The sequence below is a fragment of the Anser brachyrhynchus genome (assembly GCF_964034855.1).
Source record: "Anser brachyrhynchus genome assembly, chromosome: 16".
Taxonomy (NCBI): Eukaryota; Metazoa; Chordata; class Aves; order Anseriformes; family Anatidae; genus Anser; species Anser brachyrhynchus.
The window spans coordinates 12,901,952-12,920,735 of NC_137734.1; the positions used below are offsets into that span (position 1 = coordinate 12,901,952).

The 18,784-nt window shown below is 46.8% G+C and overlaps 1 long non-coding RNA gene across 4 annotated transcripts in view; it reads right to left on the minus strand.

Moving 5' to 3' along the window:
- Nucleotides 1-887: 887 nt before the first annotated feature.
- The window catches only part of LOC308178656, a 54,063-nt gene continuing 36,166 nt past the window's right edge, over nucleotides 888-18,784 (minus strand). The window contains exons 1-5 of one of the 4 annotated variants that reach the window (XR_013939880.1): nucleotides 12,903-13,192; nucleotides 9,932-10,020; nucleotides 5,364-5,511; nucleotides 4,269-4,372; nucleotides 888-3,286 (exon numbers count right to left, since the gene is read on the minus strand). This is a non-coding gene — a long non-coding RNA (uncharacterized lncRNA). The other 3 variants (XR_013939879.1, XR_013939881.1, XR_013939882.1) reach the window with 3 other exon arrangements.

Genomic DNA, 18,784 nt, shown 5'->3' on the forward strand with positions numbered 1-18,784 from the left:
ACAAGAAGTGCCACTGAAGTATGAGGCACAGTACTTATCAAAACAAATTGAGACATCTAGCATCGCCAGTAATCGCCGAAGTGGGACAATAAAGCCCTCAAAGTCAGAAGAGTTGGGAACACGATCGCGGAACCTGGTTCCCCCAAGCAGCCCCTCTGGTCGCAGCACTCAGCTCGCAGGCAGCGATGTTAAACCTCCAACAAATGCTCCGGGCTGCTGGCCCATGGGGACGTGTTTCACCTTCACACCACGTGAATATTCCTCCCTCTCTCCCTGAGCTCAGATACCACTCACGAAAATGACATCAAGTCTTAAGGGTAGATGCTACCTTCTTCCACGACGTTTAATGGAAAAACAAGAACTGTTACATGGCTGCAGGTACTGTGAAACCACAGAACTCTCTGTTTAGTCCTATAGCACCATTAAGAATAACCAAAAGAAGTGAAGATGAATAAGCCAGCTTTAACAGCAGCACTTTGGATTTACAGTACTATTAGTCAGATGTGATTTATAATAAATGAGCCCATCATGGTCTATCTTGCACCTGAGGTCCTCAGACATGTCTAAAGCTATGCTCAAAGAACCATCCCAGCCCCCTGCAGATACCTTTTATCATTTATTTGCAGTCATTCTTCGAAGGTAAAATACTGAAAATAGATATTGAGTATCTACATATGGATTTAGTGTCTACCTTAATAAATGCTTGCATTTGGAACTGGCTCAGCAACTACTGCGTAATCCTTAAAACAGGGAAAGGCTGCTACTTTGAAAGGGTTCTGTGAATATTAACTGACAAATATCTATTAATTTGTGATATTCTGTGGAAAAAAAAATAAACCTCAAAATCAGAACCTCTACCAAAGCCCTTCCTGTTGTTCTGCTTCCTGCCCCTTCACATTCAGCACTGAACAGTCTTGGGAAACTATCTTAGTAGTAACTTTGAGCCCCAAGATCTCATTTTTTATTTTATGTCATTTGCCAAACATTCCTTTATATTTTTTTCCTGCAGCTCTGAGTGTTCTCTGCCCTTCATTTCAATTAATGATGTCATAGATCAGTATATTTTCCCAACAAACTATTAAATTAACTGCCAAGCTCTTCCTTCATTTTTTATTCAGGGAAAGGAAGGAAAAAATAACCACAGCAAACTGATGCGCTTAACTCTTTATGATTTCAAATAAAAGCCAGAAAAATGACGGTAATGTTTTGCCAGCCCCGCGGTTTAGCCAAAAAGCACACTGTACATCTTAGTTATGTCATGTTTTATTCCTTAGCCTATGAAGATGCTGGAGAGGAATGTGTCAGGGTCAAAAAAACAAAATGAGAAGAAACTAGCAGCAACTCCAAGTCAGAGATTTTTCAGTTGCTTAACTTAACACCTCCACAAATAACCTTGTTCTTCTCTCTCCCTCTAAAAACAAAGACACAGCACAAGGAAATAAAAAACGCCACATGAAGCTTTTATTTCCAAGTCTGTGGAAGTAGTAGTTTTTCATCTTTAGCTTTTGCAGTTACAATCCTCGTCACGTCCTTTCCCTGCTGGCCGCGGGTAGCTGACTGACAGTACGCTGTCTGCATTCATACCGCGTTAGGAGAGCGTCAAATACTGCCCCAGACAAACAGGCTGCAGAAAATTTCCCCCCCGGACCCTCCATATTAAATATTTACAGATACTTTGCTCATCATTGGACCACCAAGGACAGAAAAGTGTCCACCACGTGATGCATAAACTTTCCGCCACCTCTTTTCCAGCTACTTTCCCCGTTTTCCCAAGCAACAGTCCCCACCTTTCCCCCTCTGCACCCTTTCTTTGTCCTCCCTTTCACTACAATCTTCCCCCTTTCTCCCACAGGACAGCCCAGGTTGGAAGGACCTCAAAAGATCATCAAGTCCAATCTTTTGTGGGAAAAAGAAGCCTAGACGAGATTCTCCACAGCTCTGTCCCATTGCATCTTGAAAGCTTTCAGTGATGGGGATTCTACCACAGCCCTTATGGGGCTGTTCCAGTGATTTTATGTTAACGTACATTTTATTCAGTTCTGTCAAAAAAGGATTTTAAGTCCATTAAGGAACCCTCTGACCTGCCTCATGCCACTACTCTAGCTACCAACGAGCAAGGAGCTGTTAGGTGGTTAGACTGTGGGGCAACCCTTGTACATTAACTGCTGATGAAATTCAAAGGGAGATAATCATTTGAGCTCCATGAAAAATGGAAAAAAGAAAGGGGGGGGAGAGGGGGGGAACCCAAGCAAACAACAACAAAACACACCAGAGAAAAATGCAAGATGCAAGCCACAAACTCTCAGTAGCAGTGCATGCCTTAGCAATGAGTATTTTAGCACAGCAGAGGCAAGTTTTGACCACTTCTCCAGCGCTTAGGCTAGGCAACAGGATGCATAGGATTAAACCCCATAAAATCCTTCAGCACCTCAGGGTAACATCTCTGGCAACTGCAGCCCGTATGGGGATTTGGAACAACTGCAATATCACAGCAGCCCACACAAATCGCTGGCAAGTATAGGAGGGAATTCCTGAAATTATATGGGGCTCCTGAATCCAGGGAAGAAAACCCAAAAGTTACATGGATGTTAACCTGAAGAGACGAATCCAGAGATTAAAGAAATTGTAGCACCAACAGTTGCAGAAAGCTGTTTTAACTGCTACCTCCAAGGACTCCAGAGATGCAAAAACATCCAATGCATTTGTGAAGGGAGACCTTACATGATTGCTATAGAGGCAATACTACAGGGTCCAGCCACAACCGCACTGCTACCACTGACCTGTGCTCCACTGCATCCAGCGAAATCTCCCATCACCGTCAGGCTCTTTTCAATTACAAGCGTCTTTTGACTTTTGATTATTATTACTAAAGAGAAAACAAGGCTGGAAATCATCACAAACACTTCATGGCTCTCCACTCTCTAGCCCCCCTGCTTTCTAAGGGCAATGACTCACAAGCTGGGATACACTACTCTGGTCACCCCCTGAAAAGGAGAAGACAACTTCAGGGACCGCATTTCTCTCCAAAGCTCCCAGTGGTAATTATTGCAACGAAAAGGATGACTGATGCCCATTTCCTTCTTAGTTCCAGACAGCACCCAGCCTCGTTCTCCAAAGGCACCACCTCTGTGAAGAGGTGCTGATAAGGGAGGCTGTCACGCCAGCTTCCAGTGGACAGTAGCAATATTTTTTCCTGAGCTGACAGGTTTGTTATATGTTAATTTATTTTTAATTACAGCCTGTTTACAGCCCACAAGCCTTTGTTGCCCTCTCGTGGCTGGTCCACCTGCAAGAGAAACACTGGGAGTAGAAAGACCTCTCAGGTCATAGAGTCCTATCATCCTTTATTGCAGACAAATGCATTATATAAGCCCTTTAATAAATGTTATCAATCTCGTCTGTAAAAACTCGTTAGGTTAATGTGATGCTATTTTTATTAAAGCTCAGAGAACTCACATTTAACAGCAATTGCGGTGTTTAAACATGAAACAACTCTAAAATGATAGGAGTCAGAGCTTGGTGTCGACTGCAATTCACAGTCCCAAACCCCATCTCGTGAAGTCAGGCTGGCTTTTCAGTTCTGCAATTACACCCCCAGCTTTTCTCAAAGGTGGCAGTGATTCCACATACTCAGACGATTCAGACCTGCTCCTGAGTGAAGGATTTGACTTCCATCTCTCAGCTTGCTCTTCACAGCCTCCCCTAAAGCCATCCAAAATTCAGATGGAAGGCACTCCCACCAGGTTGCTGCCACATCCTTCAAAACAGAGCATCCTCCCTATGAGGATCACATACCAGGCATTTGACTGCATGTAGTGTGTTACGTACCAGCTAACAGCATGAGAAAAATCATGATCCTACAGCTACGAACTGCCTCTTTGAAAAGATTCACCAATAAACTGCAGCTATGCTAATTTTACACAACAAACCAACTTTTGTGGTAAGGCATCTTTAGGGGCAGGGGAAGATCTTGCATGCACTATAGGAACTCCACCTCTGCCTAAACACTCTTAAAAAAAAAAAAAAAAGAGTTAGTTGGGTTGGAAATGAAATAAGAGCTTCAACCTAGAGCTCTGAATTAAGCAAATGGAGAATTGTTTCTTCCTGGGAGCACTTCGTTTCTTTAACTGGCACGTACAGTAAATCAAACTGAAACGAAAGAATTCAAGACTCCATTCTGATTTCTGACAGCAGAAAGCAGAGCTCCATCTCCTCACCATTTGCTACCATACAGTAGAGAGCCACCAACCTTGCATGCGTGTCCTCACCTCTTTTCTCCCTGGAGCAGATATTCACAGGTGTCTGCAGGGAGAGGACGGGAGCAGAGAGCAAACTCAGGAAATTCTTCCTCTTTCAGACATCAAGAGTCATCCTAGAAAGCAGAAAACATCAGCCATCTCTCTGAACATCTGACAGGAGACAAGAAGAGCTAGCATTTACTTGAACTCTAGAAAGCTTTAATTTAAGTTTAATTTTCATCAACATAGACTTCTTGCAAGACAGCTTCTGCTTTCTATTAAACTCTCTAAAAACCTCCATCCCCAAACTCTCCTTAAGCTATCTCAGCAACCTGGCAATTGTCACACGCATTGCACAACCAAGAAGACAAAAGGCCATAGATTAAGTAAAGTTGGTGCTGAGTCCTCATTAGTCAGGTGTTGGCAGGACTTTATTAATGGCAGTAATTAGTAGAAAAAAAGTTCAGTGATGGCAGTGGAAAATTCCACCACTTAAATATTCATTACTATCGACTCCTTTAGCTTCATGGTGCAAGCTATCTTATTAACTTCTTCTGGGCCAGCATCTCAGGTCAGCTCTGCTAGTGGCATTGAAGGTGAAAGGCGAGGAATGTTAAACTTCTTTCAGAAGTCAGCAGAATTATGCTAAGGCAAATGACCGCCCCTCAATTCCCTGAGCATCCACTTCAGTTTTCCAAGACAGGGCAGGGCAAACTGAGCACAGCTAACAAGTCCTACGCCTTTTAATCCACAAACAACAGAAAACAAAAAGAAAGACCAAGAGGAAAATAAAGCACTGAGCATAATGACATTGCAGTAAACACAAAAAGATTGCAGAGCCATAGTGTGCTCTGCAATTGTCTAATAGAACTGATTAACTGATTAAGATCAGCAGAGCAATCTGGAAGCAAATGCTGGTAGTAAAATATCTAGGACAAAATTCTCAGGAAGTTCTAATATTGCCATTTCTGGCTGGTCAACCTGGAGACCATTAGGCCTGCTTTATGAGAAAAACCTGAATTCTTGAGCATGCTAAAGGAAGCAGAGGCACTGGTCCTGGTGAATCAAAAACTCAAGGTCTGTTTTTCAAACTCTATCTAAAGTTCCCAAGGAGCTCAGTTTTACCTTGGCCCAGCTGTAGGCGATGAAGGCAGCTCAGAGGCTCTGTGCTACATCCTTTGGTTTTCAATTGACCAAGGGTCAAAAGCTCTGCAACAGAAGCTGTTCCACCTGAAATCATTTGCAGTCAGTATATCTCAGTTGGGCCACGGTCCTGTAAGATGTCACACATATTAAATGTATGACCTCCAACATATTAAATATAGAATCATAGAACATCCCAAGTTGGAAGAGACCCACAAGGATCATCGAGTCCAGCTCCTGAATATAAAGATACTCCAGGCATGTGCATAAAACCCAAAATATCTACTCATATAGCCTGGATTTTTGACTGTTTTCATCTTCCCCTCTAAAGCATATTTCCACTCAACAACACACAACCTACACAGCCAAGGGCAAAGCCCACCAACTACAGCATGAGGGTATTTATCTCCTCTGGTAAAGGAGGAGGAGGAGAAGGGAGAAAAGAAAAAAAAAAAAAAGAAGAAAAGCCATGCCCATCCCATTTTTCAGCTGGCAGTAGTTATTCTACCAGCACACAATTAGATGGAGCTATGGCAAATTCTGCCAGCTGGAGGACCTTGGAGTTTGATCCTACTGGCCCAAAGCATTTTTGAGATAAGATCCATGATTCTCAAAAGTCAGTCAAGTCCTCTGTGGCTTTTTCTCCTACCTCTGAACCTGGGATAGTGATTTGCTGTGTCCTAGTGGTGCTGTACATCATAACACAACAGCTGTTAAGTGCTAGAAGAGCTTCAGGCTGGAGGGGGAATGCATAAACCTACAGAGTGTTTTATTGCTTAAAGTAAATGGTAGTCTTTGTACGGCACTTAAAAAAAGAGGCTGAGCAGATCTGACCTTTCTACAGTCCTCTAACTTTTACTCAGAAGAAGATCCCAAGCCCAGCTGGCAGTGAAGTAACACAAACTCATGACACACAACTACAGCACACAGTGACCAGCTCAAAAGAGATGGTGCTTTTTAGAAAAGGCCAGTTTAGGGGAATTTATAAATAGCTGCAGAAATGCAGCTCTTGCAAAAGGCAATGCTGCATTAAGAAGCCTCCATCAAAAACAAGAAGGCATTTAAGTGAGATTATTCCATTTCTGGAGTAGAAACATTTCCAGAGGTCTAGCTGGTTCCACATTTTACCCTTACGGGTAGGATACATGTGGAAGGATTTAAGATAAAGCAACTCCATTTCCCATTGTACTGGTTGTCCTGCAATACCCTTCTATTTGTTTTTCTGTTTGCAACAGCTTTTCACCTCCATGGTGCATAATCGGTTCTCATTTGTGTCTCTGCTTTCATCTCCACTAAATATGGTCCGCAGTAATATTTGGACTTTTTGCTTGGTTTAGATTAAATGTATAAATGGGAGTGCATGGAAATCCACACATTTCGAGCAAATGAAAAAAAAGCTTTCCCACTGTCACCTGGGCTGGAAAAGCAATGCTCCCTGCCTGGCATTAGGCATGCAGAGCACTGGCAGCAAAGCTCCTGAGACACCATCTGTGCACATAATAAAGAGCGGTGGGATTTTTGTAACAGAAATGATTGAATTTGCTTTCTGCTTCCCTTGCAGTGGGAGTATGCCAGCTATTAAGTGCCATAAGAACTTGCTAGACTACCTTTGAATATAAAATTTATCTTCTCTGATTCATGCCCTCTCCCACCTCTGCTAGTGATGCTGGAGCTTCTATAGGACATGCTGTAGTCATTTTGTTTAGGCAAAAGTAAGTCTACCTTCCTGGGACTGCAACCTAAATTAGGAGCGTAAATGTGCTGGGGAGAGGAAGCCTGAAATGCTTCCAGGATTTGCCTTGTTCTTCATTGTCAGTAGGACAAACCTCGAGTGACCACTGGGTCTTAACACCTCTCCTAAGCCTTTTAGGTGTTCGTGCCAAAGCTGAGCCCAACAAAAAGGTTAACGTGCAGTGCCATCTGTCTTTGTCGTGTTATGAGCTCCTGGCCACTGGTTTACTCTAGCATTTGGCTACTTCGCTGTCTGCTCTCAAGTTAGAAGGGAACTCTGGACTTTAAGGACCAACATCTGCCTTTATTTTTCTTCTATACATAAACATATTTCGGCTGCAAGCATTATCACCAGGAGCAGAACCACCACCCCGGTAGAAGTGCCCCTTGCTAGACCTGTTTGCTTTGCATTACAATGCCAAATTCTCTGCGAGGCTAACATTTTCTATCTTGAGTGCCCAGATCAGGCTGAAGAGGTTTGAAATAGCTCAGCCAAAATGAGTCAGGTATTTCAGAAAACAAGAAAAAAAACCAAACAAACAGAATCACTCCTAAGCTAAAAATAAACCCAAACCAGCTGGTGATGCTCTCCCTGGGAGTGTCAGAGCATCTCATCCTTCCTGGCAGGGACACAAAGTGCTAGCAGGGAGCTTTGAAACATGACCATGGTCATAACACTTAAGTGAACGAGGCAGGCATATAAACCAATTTAATTCTGGCCTTTTCCTGTCACCGCTACACTTGACTTTGGTCCCCTGGTATCTTGCATGTACTGCTTGTGCGGACATACAAACGGCACTCAGCCCAGTTACACCCAGCCAAGTCTCATCAAATTTAGGGGGCTGTGGGATGTAAGCGGTGAGAGAGCTGAACCTGTACAAATTGGGCAACAAAGAGAGGAGCAGAAGGAATAGCAGTCAGTCCTGGTGGGATGTGACGGTGAAGTGCCCAGCCACCTGTGGCTCCAGGTTCATCATGAGAGCTGGAAAAGCAGCACTGATGTGGTCAGGGGCTGTACAGCAGCAGTGAGCTGCCCAGCTGATAGTGTCCCTGGTATGTGACAGATCAGCAGAATTGCAGGCTCTCCTCTGCTTCCAGGAGAGGGAGGCAAGGGGGAGCAAAGACAGAAGAGAAGGAACAAGTGGTCTGTCCCAAGGCCTGATGGTTTTCTTCACAGCAGATCTGCATAACTGGCACTTAGCAGCCCTGTGGCTGAGCTGGACGCTGTCCCCGAGGAGTGCCCATCACTGCAGAGCAGCCGAGGTACCCACAGCTACGTGCAAGAATTAGAGATGGAAAAGGAAAAGCTGTAGGGTCTGCCTGCTCTGATCTGCTGGTCTCCAGCTCACGGGAGGGGTGAGCACACACCGGCCAGTCTCTGCAGGGCCCCAGGAGAAGACTTTCCATTTTCTTCTGCCGAAACACCAGCTGTCCCCTCCCCTTGCCCACAGCAATGCCCATCCTTGGTAAATCCAGCTCTGCACAGGAGCCAGTGGGCAGGCCTGGTTGTGCTATAAATAACGATTTAAATCCACGGTAAAAGATTCCTAAAGTGCAAATAAAAAAGGCTGCTTGGGCTCCTGTTAAGCTCCTGTCCCTGTTAAGCTTCAGTGAGGAACATTAGCAGCGAAGCACTCTCATACACGCTGACAAATGCTTTCTTCCCTCCCAATCTCTCTGCTTGTCTCCTTTCTACCCCTCTCCTGCCCGTTGCCAGCCCTGACTGACATTTTTTGCACTTACTTCATTACTGCATCTCCAGAGGGTTAGGGAGGGGTGAGAGGAAAGGAAGAATGAGAAAAAGGAAAAAATAATTACAACTGGATTTCATCGACAAGAAGAAAAAAAGGAAGTGTCCCTCTGGGTTTGATCAATAATGCAGCACTTGTTATCTTGATCTTCTTAATAAACCACAAGCAACCCACATATATTTCTATCTGTGAATCAATTCTTCACAATGTTTCCACCACAATATAGCCAGTACATGCAACCACACAAAAATAAAATGAAACGGGCTGGTTTATTGATTGTCCGAACAAGAACCCTTGTAGTTTGCATAGATTATCAAGCACAGAAGTGCTGCCTGCTCTGCCTCTATTTAATTACTTTTGCTTTGTTTCAGACTTTCTCTCTCTTCCCCATTGGGACCTCATGCATCACTAGGCAATCCCCTATCCCATATCAGTGGCTAAATCCATCCATTTTAACCCCAAATACACTTGCTAAGCCTGCAACAAGAATTGTTTTTGTATCCGTGTCCCCTGTTGGAGAAAGCCTTCTGGGCACCGACTTGTTTCTCTTAAGTGAGGGGTGACGGAGGTGTCACCGCACTTCATGGGAGGCAGAACTGGCCCAGCGCTCCCTGCCCAAGAGGAAGCTTAATTACACAGCTAATTATAGGGGTGGGTTCTTCCCCTCTCACCTCCTTTCTGTTCCTGTCTTGGAGCCTGCAAGCAAAGCTCATCTCCTGCGCCCCATGCACTGTGATGCAGCAATCGCCTCCCTGAGTGAGGCCAGACCTCAGAGCCCTCCTGGGCTGACCTTGAGAGCTCCTCATGGGGCTGTGCCGGCCCTCAGAATAGGCAACCATCAATAAAATGCTCACAGGCAGTGTGAGCACAGGAATTTTCATCTCCCAGCTGCAGCGAGCCGGGCCAGATGCCGCAGCAGCACTGGAGGTGAAGCCTCTGGAGGAGCTGCCCGTGGAGAAGGGCTCCCCGCTCCCGGCTGCTCAGGGGCCTGCAGCAATGCACCCCATGGTCAGTGCCCAACAGGATGCCAGAACACGCCTTACACACACAAAGCCAAATTATACTCACATCATCTATAGGTAACCTGAGATTGCTTTTATCACCCCAGGTGGAATTCCAATTCTTTTCTTTTCTCCTCTCAATAGCACCATTTCTATCTGCAAAGGAAATAAGAATAAACCAGGTTAAGCCTTCAAGTTTTAAGCAATGGAGAAAACACTAATTTTCAGTTTTTGTGACTGTCTGATGAAAACAATAACCATAGAAGAAGCAAGGTGATGTCTCATTCTCAGTTGATCTGGGTACAGGATATTGTTTCCTGTAAGTCTGGCAGATCCATGCCACAGTTTGCACTGATCAAAGGAGGTCCTACAGTCATTTCCCACCTTTCTTCAGCATTTACCATGGATATTACTAAGTTTTGAGAAGACAGACCCTGAACGTATGCAGATGAGTCCCCCTTTCCTGCTGAGCCAGCATAACATCCTTCAAGAAAAAATGTAATTAAGTTAGACTTGTGAACGGTAATGAGTTTCTATTACACCCTGCTGAGAGTAGCAGCAACATCTGAAAATTATTTTTCGCTGTCTACAACCAGGCAACAGCTCCTTTATTAGACAGGGGGATGGAGCTGATGGCTTGGACCAGTGCAGTTCCAGGAGCAAACAGTTGGGGAAGATGATGCTGTGGACTACAGCTCTGTATCAACCTGCACAGAAAACCATCCTTCGCTCTACTGGGACAGTGCTGGAAGCCTTGGAGAATGGCTTATGCAAAGCCTCTGGCTTATTTGAACCTCTGGCTCAAGGGACTGCCGAGCCAGGGGCCGCGGCCCTCTAGGCTGGGAAATCCTTTGTGATTTATCTCCTCCGTACATTTTTGCTAGCCAGCCTTTTAAATTCAGTGCCAGGTTTTCACATCGTGATGTCTGTGCTCAGGAGCTCCACACCGCAGCAATCCACAGCCTGCAGCAGCCCCTCCTTTGGGGTTTTGGGAACCTGCAGTCTGCACAGCATTAGAAGTGGCAGCGACCCTCTCTTTCCAAGTCAAGCCACTTTTTTTCTCAAGCACTACCGTGATCTCCCCTCCACCTTTTTGTTCCCAGCTTGGACTTGTTGGCCCCTTCGCTGCTAGTCCCTGGGGAAGAAGCCCCTCTGTGCCCTTTGCACTCCTGGACCAGGCACCCCACAGAGCTGGGCACAGGGGCAGAAGCAGCAGCTCTTGCAGTGTGGAGGAGACCTCCTGCTTCCTTCTGCTTCTTCCTCAATGACACCTTGCACCTGATTCACCTCCTTGATTGCTTTTGAGCACCAAGCTGGCTCTTTCTCAGGGACAACCTGTTCTACACGCAGCATCCCAGGCCACTGGTTGGGTCCAGGCCCATCAGAGTGCATCGCTACACATACACACGTGTAAATATACATGTATACACCCACACACATACAGTTAACAGTATTTTTACCCCCATGTGCTCACTGTAGATTGAACTACATTGAATGCCACCAGGTACCATATTGCCACTCACTCATGTTCTGCCTCTTCATACTCAGCCCTTGTTCACTTCAGGGTTTGGTGTTTTTTTTTTCAAGGAGGCAACGGAGAAAACCCAAACAATCTGTTGATCCTTGCCATGCAGGAGAGGTGTGTTTTTTCCTAACGTGAAGTAATAGCTTATCTAGGACCTAAACACACTAGGATGAAAACCTCTTCTGAATTTTATCCAAGAGAGTTCATTGCTTTAATCCTGGATAATCCGTATCTAATCCTTTTTATAATCTTACTCATCTACTTGCCTCAATAGTTTTCCACAGCAAGGAGTTTACATTTTATACAAGGAACATTTTTCTCTCTCTGTTTTTTTTTTTTTTTTGGTGAAATGAGTTTTACTATCACAGGGGTTTCTCTTCTGCAAGCGTTCTTCATCCAAACTGAAAATAAATTACTTCTTTTTGATATCATGCCTTGTGAAGGACTAAAGAATTGTTTTGCTTCCCACCAGGACATGAGCTCCAGGTGGCTAATGGCTGCTACCAGGTATATTTTGGGCCCAGGAATACTCACAGACACCTGAAGCCCATAATGTTACACATGTATTGCATAGAATACATACATTTCCAAGATTGAACAGAATATATTTTATCAGCAGAGAAGTGGGAGGCAGCTCCTAGCCTCCTGTAACGATCATGATTCCCGTATATTCCAGGTCTGACCACTGAGACATAAATCTCATCTTGTAGATGGCATCATATGGGACAATCACATCTTCCAGCTGCGTTTTCCAAAATCTGGGACAGAACGAGCACCCTGAAGCCTGTCTCTGAGACAGACTCAGGCTATGCCGGGCACTCTTCACCTGCCAGGCTGCCTGCAGGCCAGGAGACCACCGGAGGTGTGGGAGGAGGCAGGCAGGGGCAGGATGCTGCCCCTCTGCTCCGCGCTTCAGGGGCAGTAAGACAAGGGAAGTCCCAGGTGTGGGGCATGAGCCATTTAACTTTCCTGTCACAGAACTCGCTGGTGTGGCAGATGCATTGAATTCTGGCTCGAAAATCTGCTTGAATTATCCCTATTGTGCATAAGGAAACAAGACTGATGTGCCTTTTTTTTTATATTAAAAAAAAAAGATGAATGATTTAAAAAGAAGGCTACATAAAAAATGAAGCTGCTACATATCTCTGCTTTCTCATCCTAACAGAAACAAATCAGCCAGCCTTCAAACTTTTGTTTACCACTCATGTTGAAGTGACCATAGCATCTCCTCTGAAATAAATAATGGAAATCTGGCAAATATTCAAGGGAGACACAACACACACAACATAAAACACGATAATAAACCGAATAATCTATTAGCAATCAAAGATCTAGAACCAAACCCACAGTCTACAAATAACATGTCAAAAATGAACTGCAAACCATACACCAAGGTGGGTAATAACTTAGAGAAATGGGCAAATTTGTCACTGGGATGCGGGTGGCACAGCTGTATTTTTTGCTCAGGGAACCCACGGATGGTAACCCTCAGTAGTCACTGAAGAAATCCTACCTTTCGTTAAGCAGAGCATCCACACTTGAAATTCAAATCCCTGCACTCAGCTACCCAGTTCCTCATTTCGCCATGAGTTTCAGAAAAAGCTCTTTTGCCCCCATATCCTGCATGCAATTTCCAAATCATGGGCCAATTACAAGCAGCTAACGAACGTGGTTGGCACCATGCTGCAAAGGATGCTGCTTGGTGCTAATGAAGGATCTGGTCCTGATGATGGGCACTGGGGAGCCAGACGACGAGCCCCCCTTCTCGCCCCGCAGGTAAGGCACCGCTCCGAAAATCCCTGAAGTTTTTTTCAGGTTGCTGCTAATAAAAGCAGTTTCCTAGCAGGGCTAGATCTTAACTACATGCAGATCACTTCCAGCTGCTCCTTATCTAATTTCCGTTGTCATCTGACACTGTTCATTTACAGTATATCAATCCAGCATGGGAATGCTTGAAATATTAATTACGTAAGAGCTCATTACCACGGATGCATTTAGCAGGATGCATGCCTGTTTACAGGTATCCAAACTGCTGCACAGAACAACTAAGCAGTGCTTTCCCCTAAGGGTACATCTGTGCAGAGCTGCTCCAAGTGCCTTTAATTGAGCCAGGTTGGGTGCTGCGCTAACGAGCTTTGGGGAGAGGTGGGATGGATCAGGAGCTGCTGGGGATGCTGAGCAGCCCCACTGGGTGCCGGGCAGGCAGAGCAGGGCTGCTCCGTGCTCTGCTTTCTTTGTCCAAATCTGCAGCAGGTTTTGCTGCTCAGGCTCTGTGGCTGGCAACACGTTTAAACCCAGCTCACCCACACAGGGTCCCTGCATGGCAACCCTGCCCTCGCTTTTGGTCATCTCCTTTACAGTGATGCCAGAGTGTGAAAATATAAGAAAGAAAAAAAAAAGGAAAAAAATACGCTAGTAGCACTCTGCTCATTTAAAAGAATTGCAGCAACAACAACTGACCCTTCCTGGAGCACCCAGCAGGGACCTGACAGCTCTTTGCCCCCACCCTGCTTTCTTTGGAAGCGATCATCACATAAATGGGAAAAGAGGGGCTTTTCCCCTGCCCACCCCTCAGCATGGCTCAAGTGGCTGCCTTGCTCTTGCAGCGTTCTCCTCGGCTGTTCCTTTTGCAGAGACGTTTCAGATTTGGGGGGAGGAGAGGAACCAGAGAGCAAAGCCCCCCTCCGCCATTTCCATGCCACTGTGGCTCTGCCCAGGCACACCCTGAAACACCGGCGTGGCAAGGTGCAGGATTCATCCCCACCAGCACCCCGGTTTCCCCTGATGAGGCAGGGGCGGACCAGGTGAGGATGGACAGACAGACACGTGAAGCTGGTGCCTAAACGCCTGGAGAACAGCCTCACCGTGCAGGCTCCTGCTGCCGAGGTGCTGCAGGACGGTGGGACAGCGACTGATGGAGCGAGGCATTAGCTCCATACAGCAGGCAGAGAATGGCTCGTTACGGAAATAATAACAAAGATGGGCTGAGGTATGAGAAAAACACTGGAGGAATTGTTTACATTTATGGTTGTTGGGGTCTAATTTATTCTTGTGTTTGGACAGCAAGAGAAAATAGAAATCACCCCTCCTGAAAGGGTCTGTGTGGATGCTCGGGGTGGACACAGCCCAGAACAATGGGTATCAGCTGAAGTGGCTTAACCTCATCTTCTGATGAATGCAATTAACATTTGTTTGGGGCTGATGTGTGCCTGTCACCCCTCAACTTTTCCCAGAGGCTGGCGCCTCCTCCCACTATGGGGTACGGCCTCACCGAGTTCATTGCACGGGGACAGGTGGGGGAACGCAGCTGCGCCCAGGGCACCCGCTCTGGGACAACGAAAATCCCTCATCAACAAACGATTCACAGAAAAATCAGGGAACATGGATAAAAGAATTGGTTTGGGCCCACAAGAAAACAAAGGCTGCAACTCTGCTTGCCCCTCTGGGTGTCCAGGGGGCAAACCCAGCCCCACGCGAGCCGCAGCAGTGGCCGGCTGGGAAATGCCGGTGGCCCTAAATAAAAAGCGCCCATCTGGGAACTGAAATATGGCTGTGAAGACTGACGTGCTGCCAGGAGCACTCCCATTTGTCATCCTTAACCCCAAGTCTTCTCACCTCCCTGAAGTTTCTCATCGATCTCCCCACCACAGCTGCTGTTTGCCAGAGGCGCTTGGCCCCATCTCGCCCTGCTTTGGCAGCCGTGAGGATGGCAGTGCCCTGCGCTGCCTCTTCCCAGGAGAGCCAGCAGTGGTGGTGGAGCCAGCATCCTAACAGGGACAGGGGGAGACCCTCGCATAGAATAAACCCCCTGTTTCTCTATGCCCCTTCCACCTTTTGATATGAAGTTCTCATGCAGCAACTCGCCTGCTGGCCAGGCTGGGTTCCCTTCCTCAGCACCGCCGCTCTTGCTCTGGGCAGGGTCTTGGGAAGGACCGGCACGGGTCAGTGCTGTCAGATCAAACAGAAGTTAAATGGAACATGTCTGGATTTCCAGCGCTTGCCTCCTCCTGGCCTCAGCCACCACCGCTCCCCAGCCAAGCCAGGCTTTGCTTCCCCCTACCACCAGGAAGCAAAGCCTTATACTAAAAAAGAACATGAAACCCCCAGACCAGACATCCAGGTGCTCTCCAGCATCCCCACACCTTTCTGCTCAGAGCAGCTCTCAGACAAGTGCCTGCATCCCCAGGCATTGTGCCTGGCCTTTTATCCAGCCCCAGCATCTCCGGGCATGGGGAGAAACCCGCGGCCACGCCAGCAGCGGCTGCTCCCCTCGGCAGGAGCGAGCAGCGACCGCAGGATTTCTGCACTCTTTTAAATGATGCACAATCACTTAACGTGGCAGCAGCCAGTTGTTTTTTTTTTCCAGACTCCAGATTCAGCCACTGAATTGTTTTTGAGCTGGTTACAGCAGAGCAAAGCAACCCCAGCAAAGGCATCCCTTAGGGACACCACGGTGTCTGGAGAACACACGGGCCCCGTACCTGCACAGGGAACGAGGAGGGAGTTGCAGCCACCCGTGGCTGCCAATCTGCTGCTTTTCGGAAGCAAGGAATTTACTCAATACACAATTAAGAAAGAAATGTTCGTTTTGGTCTGAATTTTTCCCCGGCTAGGTTGTTGTGTTTTGCTCCATTTTATTTAAGGCAGACCAAAAAAAAAAAAAAAAGTTAAAAAAAAGTATTAATTACATGCTGTCAAGATCTTTGGAGAAAAATTCAATATTATCTTTTACCACAAAGAAGAAATGAATCAAGGCTCCATTCCAAATCCAGCAGCAGTCCTGACTTTGACGTGCCGAGGAAAATAATAACTTTCAGCACATACTAATTGTCTTGTTAACATGGATTATGCAGCCAGCCAAATAAATGTCATTCACGCTTTTATGAGAAAGAGCATAAATCTAAAAATCGGAAATGCATAATATTTTTTAATCTTTTCTTTTCTCCCCATTCTGCATTCATAGCCTAAATATATTTACATTTTTAATCCACGCAAACAAAGCAAGGCTCTGCTGGAGACTTTGGAAACCTCCCAGGGGTCCCGAGCTCAAGGTGATCAGATTTTTAAAACAGCAAGCTTGGTTCCTGTGTAGCCTTAAAACCGGTTTATGTTTTCTCAGCACAGCAGAGCCCTTTTGAAATCGGGATAATTTACACTCGGTGCGATTTGCACAAGGTTGCCTTCCCCGTGCCGGCGCAGGCTGAGCGAGCACAGGGCTTGCCTGCACAGCGTCGCCTCCCCTGCAGGGCACGGGAGGCGAGGAGCACAGCTGGGGTACGAAGGCACCCGGCGGGCACCTGGCGAGGTGGCAGGGCTGAGGTGACTTGCAAAGGCCACCCCGCGGCACGGTGGATATTTTCTGGCCGGAAATGAGGAGCAGCACTCCTGGGCAGCACAGCAGCAGCCAGACCCTCCTGGAGGGCAAAATCCTTATTTACCTGGAGGGAGGCATGGCTGGACGTGGAGATACGGACTGGCACGGGACACTGATAGACTCCACTCGTTAATGTAACCGCTGTAGGTATCACAATGCAGCAGCTGCCTCTCCCCGTAGATCAGTATGGACCCCACCCGGACCCCACCGCAGGGACCGTGCAGCCTGTTTTCCGACCTCCCGGGCACTGGGATTTCCCAACAGGAACTGTAACTTGGGTTTCCTTTTTATTTTACGTCCACCCGGCAAACAGCTCGGTGCTGGGCTAAGAGCAGCCGGGGCCACCCAGCAGCTAAAGCTGGCGGTGGTGAGCCCAAACCTGCCACAGAACCACGCTGTGCCTGGCTCCCGGCTGGCACGTCTCGGTGCTAGTTGCCCACCTCTCCCCCTGCCCCTGGGTGGGAGCGGTGATGGAGGAAAACCCCATGGCCCTAAGAGCCCACTGTGGAAAGGATGAAGGCAGCCCTGTCCCTCTGCAAGGACTGATTTCTGGTCGGCCCTGAAGTCCTGCTGCACTTCACGAAAATAAATCCAAAGCTGCTGATACTGTACCATCAGCCGGAGCCATCAGAGTGGGGAAGCCAGCTCGGCACAGCAATCCCAGCTAAAGCTTATGGACAGACACAATTAAAATAAGCACTATAGTTTCAATTAACTCTTCTCCCCAGCAGCACAGACTTGGAAAGTACTCTTAATAGATCTCTTCCACCGCAGTGCACAAACTCTATTGCTGGTGCTTCGCCGATTATTGAAAGTTAGCAGAGTGAGGCCGTTCCCTCACAACACCTTCAATGGTGATTTGAGGATCTGCCTGTTATTAGCTGGCTGTTTTGTGAGCACAGGGGCTAAGCAGGGTGCAGCCTAAGCTTTTTTTCAGGCGGTTGATCCCCCCGGGCCTGTTTGCTGCTTTTTGGGAATGGACTTGCCCGGCTGCCACAACTGTGCTCTGAGCAGCAGCCGAACAGCGGCTGGACCACACTGCGTCCTTCTTGATTAAATCACAGGAGCATGCAATTCTCCCGTCGCCTCGGGTTGATTGGGAACAAGGCTCGGAATAATCTCAGATAGATTTTCTCAGACAGTGAGACATCCTGATGGTTTTAAGCTTTTCTTTTCTAGCTTGCAAAATACTCCCCTAGGAGGGCAGGCTGCCACCGGCCCTGCTGCAGGGATTTCACATGTGAGCTCCTAGCAGGGCAGAGGAGATTTATTTAGATTTATTTAGGTGGGGAGGTCAGCTCCCATCACATCTGGGCATTTGGGAGCAGTGCTGAATTGTGCACTTGCACTGTCAGTATGTGGAGGCTCTGGAAGAAATTCTGGTTTTAGCAGCCAGCAAAGCAAAGAGCACAGAGGAGAGCAGACCCGTGCCTTCATTCCCCATCCCCAAACACTGTGTGAGAAGCAAAGGGTTGTTTTTAATAGAAATTATTAACCTTTGGAGCAACTGACCTGGCAATGTCAGAGATTCTCTAATTCTACAGTTTTGAAATCAATCCTGGCAGACTTTCTGAAAAACCTATTATAAAAATAGACACCACCACTCAATTTTTTCATGAGAAATGGCAGCTACCAACAGTTTCTTCATTTCCTCTACCTCCAACTTCTCCTTGCCTGCAAGAAAACAGTGTCCTGTGGCTGAGGCTCCGAGATGAGAACCAGGGTGCTCAGAAACCATGTCAGATGCTGGCACAGACTTTCCATGCCCTTCTGCCTCCATTTCTGCACTTGTACAGAGGTGACAGAGATACGCAGCAGCTTCCTACAACAGGTACACAGAGTCCTTGAACGGGAAGGGTTAAAGAACTGCAAGATGTTCATTTTCCTTTAAAATTACTTACTCCCACTATTCCCTCCCCGTCCCAGTGAACATGGTCTTGCCCCTTCTTGATTCTTTTTCCTATCAGTATCCACCTTAATTTAGGTAACTACCACGGTCCTGCATAGCCAGCAGAATGACC